At 43.1% G+C, this 7,090-nt stretch overlaps 1 pseudogene; it reads left to right on the top strand.

Moving 5' to 3' along the window:
• Nucleotides 1–6,635: 6,635 nt before the first annotated feature.
• On the top strand, nucleotides 6,636–6,782 carry LOC142435126 (U1 spliceosomal RNA; annotated as a pseudogene).
• The last annotated feature ends 308 nt before the right edge of the window (nucleotides 6,783–7,090 follow it).

Below are 7,090 nucleotides of genomic sequence, written 5' to 3'. Positions count from 1 at the left end.
CATAAAGGAACATCGTTTAGTCCATGATCTCAGGAAAATACAGGTAGAGTTGATTTTCTGTCTTCCTTCACCTAGATGGTCACCATACTGAAGCTTATTTTTATTGTTCAGGTTTAGAAAAGCTTTTTTTAAAAATCACTTTATTGGGGGCTCGTACAACACTTTAAAAAATTTTAATTTTATTAGGGACTCATACAACTCTTATCACAATCCATACATATACATACATAATTGTATTAGAAAAGCTTCTTAAACAAGTCTTCCAAGGCACCAAACAAAGGTGAACACTAGGTAGATTTATTTATACCCAAATCAAGGCTTTTCCTTTTGCAAACAATATCATAAACCATATTAACTGAAAGGTAACAGAGTGAGTGAGGTGACTTGCAAGGTCTAAAACGAAAACTAAGGTACAGATTATTCAAAGGGCTCTTCTAAGTAAAGAAAAATAAAGCCACTTCTATGAAAAATTGGAAAAGATCAAGAACTGACATTTGACAAAAGAGGAAACCCAAAAGGCTTTCAAGAGTGTCAAGAGCTACTCTAAGTCATCAGTAATCAGAGAAATGCAAATTGAAAAGCAATGAAGTTTTGGTTTTTTTTTAATCTGTTAGATTGACATAATTTAGAGAGCATCCAATTCCCTGCCAAATGTGAGATTAATGAGTAGAGCATGCATCCTTTAAGCCCTGCAGTTGAGTCTAGAGCAGTGCAGTCACTGTGGAAAGTACGCCAGTAGCATTTAGTCAGAGTACAATCAGTAGAAAGCTACCTCCCGACCCAGAAGTGCATTTGATTATCCCCAAGAGAATGTCATACAGTTCCAGACATGGGTGTATACAGAGACGCATTGCTATTTTTCTTTTTGTTGTGACAGAAAGTTGGATGTGATGTTGATGTCCATTACCGGTTGGTGGAAATGGTGAATGCTATCAGCTGCTAAGCAAAAGGTGAGAGTTTCGCATCTACCCAGAGGTGACATGGAAGAAAGGCCTGACAATCTACTTCCCCGAAATCACCTACTGATTACCCTGCGGATCCCAGTTCTACTCTGTCATGTAAGGGGGTGCCATGTGTCAGACGAACTAGCGGTGGTGACGATGAGGTGAAATATGCTGGACACAGCAGTTTGACCTAATGCGCTACATGCGCATAGAGCAAAAATCTGACTAAGAAAGTAAGAATGAGATCTTGAACCTCAAACTATCCGGATACCTTACAAATACCCACATGCAAGAGGCACAATGTTTATAAGAAGAAAAATGAATAATGCCACACCCATTAGTAGGTTTCCTTTGGTGGGAGGAGAATGATATTGGAAACTGGGCATAAAATGAAGTAAATAAAGCTAAAACAAGAGAGGAGACTCAGCAGAAGGAAGAATTGAAGCTATGACGAATGCTGCCCTTCCCCTGTGTGATTCCACTGAAACGGCTTGAATAAAAGGCTCCTCAGAATTTGGGACAGGAACCCGGCCAGGATGGTCTACTCCAACATCTTTCCCTAGTAGGCTGTGCGAGCATGCACTTAGACAGGCACTCGGGGCACGTGTATCAGTGCAGACTTGGCTTGGGAATTGACCCTTTGCAAATGAGTTTGAAACGTTAGACATAGTAACTCATAGGAATGAAGATGTCCTCAGCTCCTCTAGCCTCTCCTACTGGGGGCGGAAACCTGGCCAAATGCGAAGATTAGCCACAGCAAAACCAGATATACTTCCGTTTCAACATACCTCAGCCATTTTTTATTAACATTTTATTAGGGACTCATACAACTCTTATCACAATCCATACATACATCAATTGTATAAAGCACATCTGTACATGCTTTGCCCTAATCATTTTCAAAGCATTTGCTCTCCACTTAAGCCCTTTGCATCAGGTCCTCTTTTTCCCCTCCCTCCCCACTCCCCCTCCCTCATGAGCCCTTGATAATTTATAAATTATTATTTTGTCATATCTTTCTCTATCCGGCGTCTCCCTTCACCCCCTTTTCTGTTGTCCATCCCCCAGGGAGAAGGTCACATGTAGATCCTTGTAATCTGTTCGCCCTTTCCAACCCACTCACCCTCTACCCTCCCAGTATTGGCCCTCACACCCCTGGTCCTGAAGGTATCATCCACCCTGGATTCCCTGTGCCTCCAGCTCCTATCTGCACCAGTGTACAACCTCTGCTCTATCCAGACTTGCAAGGTAGAATTCGGATCATGGTAGTGTGGGGGGGAAGGAAGCATTCAGGAACTGGAGGAAAGCTGTGTTCTTCATCGGTGCTACGCCGCACCCTGACTGACCCATCTCCTCCTCTAGACCCCTCTGTGAGGAGAACTCCAGTGGCCGACAAATGGACCAGTGCGACCAAGAAGAAAACACTTCACCACCTCGTTTGTGTTTCAGTTTCTCCTATATAACGTGGGCCTGGTGACACTTCTCCGGACCAATTGTGAGAGTCATTATCATATAGATAGAGAGAGCGTACTCAACAATCCGGGATTCAGAGATCATCTTATTACTGTTGTTGCTAGTTTGGTCACAGCAATTATATAGTGAGACAGAGGAATAGGCTGGCTGTAGACTGACCTGCTCTGTTTCCTCCCTCCTGTGTCAAAGCAGAATGACAACAGGAGCAAATAAAATGGTTGAACCGAAGGAAACAGAAGTTAACTTTCATTTGCCCTGACATGTTTTTCTGGAACACCTAGTCTGGAATCCCCGGGGGGTGCAAAATGTCTGGCCATTGGATGAAAGGTTGGCCATTGGCAACAAACAAGCCATTATAGAAGGAGGTTCTGCTTTAGTAAAGGTGGGCCTGCCCTGAGTGAGGTCATTTGCAATGGGTTTGGTCCATTCCTTTCTTGTCTGTTTTTTAATATGGGCGCGGCAGGGGGTGGGGGGGCAGGGAAGGTAGAAGGGATTTAACAAGAGACAACCATCATCTGGACCTGCATTTGTATGAACCTGGTGAAAGGACATGTCCTGATGGACGCAGAGTAGAGACTGCAATGCAAGGTAGACGTCTCTGATGACCATTCCTGCTGCTGCTTTTCCTGTGTCTTTGGTCTGACCTAAGCACTACTCTGTGCTGAGTGCTGGTGAGGCCGCTCTCGGCAATTCCTGGATTTATTGATGCAATGTTCAATGCATGCTTATTCAGTGCTGGACTCAGAATGAGAATTCACGGTGAGCAAGCATACAGTGACGCTTACATAAATAGGAAGTGTCTTGTACTGGGTTGACAAATGGGTGACTTTGACATGAGAGTTTGATCATTAGGTTCCACTGGGACATGTCTGCATTGGAGATTGCCTCCCTCATCCTCTCTTGCTTTGCCATTCAGAGAGGAAGTGTCCATTTCTCAAATTCTTCGTGGCAGGTGGAATTTTTTTCTCTTCTTGGCACTGAAGTGCTTCTCTAGGCTGGTTCTTTTCCATTCCCTTTTATCTTTGCCCACCTATTTGTACATGATTTCCTTGTATTTGAGACATGTCTGAAGTTTTAAGATGCTACATTAATAACGAAACTGTGGTCAGTTACAAACCCTAATATTTAACATTGCCATTTACAGAACATACATATGTGTGGTTTCATTCGAACATCAAATGGCTCTTTTTGGCAGGTAGCCTCCTTGAGGCAGGGCCGAGACAGGCTTTCTTGGTGTGGACTTTGGAGTCTGAATCCATTATAATTTCTCATATTAATGCTCAAAAGAGGAGTGGGGAGCCACTGCCCTTATTGACCCATTAGCGTCAATTAAAGTACAAACTGTGACAAACCCCAGCAACCATTAAAGTTGATAGAAGTTGTTGTAGTTGTTGTTTGACCAACATTAAGGATCTGTTACTTGATCCATTCTCTTCTGCCTTTTCTGAGTTCTACTCTAGCAAATGGGACTTTCTCTCTCTCTCTCTCTCTCTCTCTCTCTCTCTCTCTCTCTCTCTCTCTCTCTCTCTCTCTTTGGCGCCTTCATTTTTCTCCCCATTAGCTGTGACATCTCTGTCAACCACTACGTTCGCACTTTCAAAGGGGAGAGACACCCTACCTGTATGCACCTTCATCCCTGTTCTTCAGAAAATCTTAACATCTTGAAATAAATAGTTCAAGATTCTGGAACTTGTCTATTCTTGTTTTCCCTACTTCTGTCCCACATTTCTCTTCCAATCTGTGAGAAGAGGTTTCTTTCCCCACTAGTCTGCTGAAGCCACTCTCCGTGAGGTGGGTTGGCTAGCTGGGTTGGTCCACATTTATCTGCCACAGGGATGTACAGCCAGTCTCTTTAAGTATGTGCTTATTACTGCTCTTAAAATTGTTTGATGCCATGCTTATGTTGACAGGGTCTAAACACCATGTTTGCTTACTGTCCCTTATTTTAGGGCCACAATTCAGCAAGCACTTTTCCAATAGAAATGAAATAAGCTCCCCTAAAAGATGAAGTCAACAAAACAATGAATTTTGAACAGGAGAGATTCATGTTCTTGGTGCTATCTGGCTGTTGAATGGCCTTAGGAAAACAACTTTTCCTCTCTCAATGTTTATTTCTTTTGTAGCAAAACTTCCTGTGCTTCTTAACGTGGCTGTGAGAATGAGAGGATGTATGTGATAATGTTGCGAATGTCTAAGGGATGGGGGGGCATCATTGGATTCTATAGTCATCTAAACATTTGTGATTCACTGTACCACTGGCCTCTTAGAAGAAGATTTTCATGAACACCTGGGCCCAGGCAGAGAGAAACCGAAGAAAGAAACGGGTGGCACAAGCTTAACCTGGTGACTTAGCCTTACTTATTAGCAGTTTCTTGGTCCCGATTCTTTTGCGTTGATCTCAGACTCCTAAATCGAGAGGGGACTGTAGATACAAAGTCACAAGGTTGTTTCCCAAATCAGATTTGGGTCCTTACAACACGTGGAGCAGGAGAGTCTCTCCCAGTGCTCATACCATTTTGGGTAATTGAAGGGTTCCAATGAATTTGTGGCAGAATCCTTTAGGAACCCTGGTGGTGTTGTGGTTGTGAATTGGGCTGCAAACTGCAAGGATCAAAATCTGCTGCTCTGTAGGAGAAAGATGAGGATTTGTATGCCTATAAAGAATTACTATCACCCAAAAGTCACTCAGCCAGAATCTACGCAAGACCTGAGTTTGGTGTGAGTGGCAGGCATGAGAACATTAGTGGTTTACTGGTAGAATCTTTATCTTCCAATGCACCTCATGCCAGGCACTGCCCGTCTGTAAGTGGAAGTGTGTGTTGCTGTGACGCTGAACAAGTTTCAGTAGAGCTTCCAGTGTAAGAGGAACCAAGGGAACGGCCTGGTGATCTACTTCCAATGTCAGTCCATGAAAACCTATTGGATTTCAAAGGTCGAAATTCATAACCAATCGTAGAAATGGTGCAGGACAGGACAGTGTTTCATTCCACTGCATATGGGCTTCCCTTGACACAGTGGCAGCTGTCAACAACAGCAACGCCTGCCTCTAGACTGGGGGTGCTGGCATAGGGGAATCACAGTAGACAGAGACCCCGCTGCTCAGTGACATGATGGTAGTGCACATAGTTGTTCAGTTGGTTCATTAGAAAGTGTGAGATACCCTTTAGAAAGTCTGGACAACGCTCGAAAGGATCACAATCTGAGCCCGAGGCTAAAGCCTTCAGAAGTAGATTGGGACGAGGGCTAAGAAAGGGGGGTGGTGGCTGCTGTTAATGTGAATGAGCTGGTCCTGGAAAGCTGTTACAGCCTGGAGAAAATTGAATTACCTACGTAAGCTACTTTTTAATTCTCAACCAGTCCATTTCTATTTCTGTGGATATATTTTTATTTATTTTCAAAACACAGGAAGCACTGTTCATACCATAATCTGTGTGAATGATACCTCTTTGAATAATGTGGCCCTGGATGGATCCCATCCTTATCAGGTAATTGCATTTTCTCCACTCCCTCCTTACCACCTAGGCCTTCCTTCTTCGGGACATGTGGTACAGTAGTGAATATTCAATGAAAATGTAGACATCTCCTTGAAAGGGGGATTCATTAGAGACGTGTATTTAAAATTATGTAATAAACATTTCAGCCTGATCTAGGCCAATTTTTAATTGAAATGAAATCCAAGTCTCCCAAGGTGTAGGATGTTGACACATGACAATTGGACTACCTGACCTTTTATCCTTCAGATCTTTACCACAAGGGCAAGTGGAGAAGGTCATATTTAAGTTCAATGTGGAGACCTCAGTCCTTCACCCCCACAAATCAAGTGAACAAGTAACAATGAAAATCAAGTGAACAAGTTACAATTAACTCTGTTTGTGTATGTGTGTGATATCTTTACTGATCCATATTAAAGACGCCATTAACCAGAGATGGAACATACTGCAATTTGCTAGTTATGACCATGATGCTGCCTTCCTTCTACTTAACCATCGAGCCAAATAACTAATCTCACAGAGCACTTTGGAATTGGAAGGTAATGAAATTCAAAAGACTCTAAGATATATTTCAGGAAGCAAGACAGGCTTACACAGAAATTAAGCCACCTACATGTAGTGGTTCTGAAATCGATCTTATAAATGAGTACTATAATAATATTGCAAAGTCATAGATGGGTTGCTTCCTGCCACTGAACATGAGAAAAATAAACAAAGAAGAACAATAAAAGTGACCCCAGCATTTCCATGATCACGAAGGTGGTTTTCCCAGGGCGAGGCTTATCCATTGCACTCTGGATGTGCTGACCCCAAATGTGGGAAATTCGACTGCATAATTTGTGGTAGCGGGGGACTGCGTTCACGCTCTCCCCTGAAAAAAAATGACCAGTCCGTAGGATTCTAAGGAGCTTAGGGGTGTAGATTATGTATTGGGTTGGTAAAAAACCTCCCTGCTCCTGTAAAGATTATGGTCTCTAATACCCACAGGGACCATTTTACTCGGTTCCTTAGGGTCTTCAGGAGTCAGAATTGACTCGATGCCATTGACCTTGGGTTTGTTTCATCAGATGACTCTTGTTGAGTTCCTCAGTGGATGCTTTAACTCCAACCCAACTTGAAAACCTGTGCCAGCTGCAGAGAAATGCCTTTGTGCTGGAGCTCCAAGTGTCATACTTGTGTAAC

This window comes from Tenrec ecaudatus, chromosome X, assembly GCF_050624435.1.
Source record: "Tenrec ecaudatus isolate mTenEca1 chromosome X, mTenEca1.hap1, whole genome shotgun sequence".
NCBI lineage: Eukaryota > Metazoa > Chordata > Mammalia > Afrosoricida > Tenrecidae > Tenrec > Tenrec ecaudatus.
Note: the sequence above shows the minus strand (reverse complement) of the source record. Positions and strands in the feature narration are given on the sequence as shown.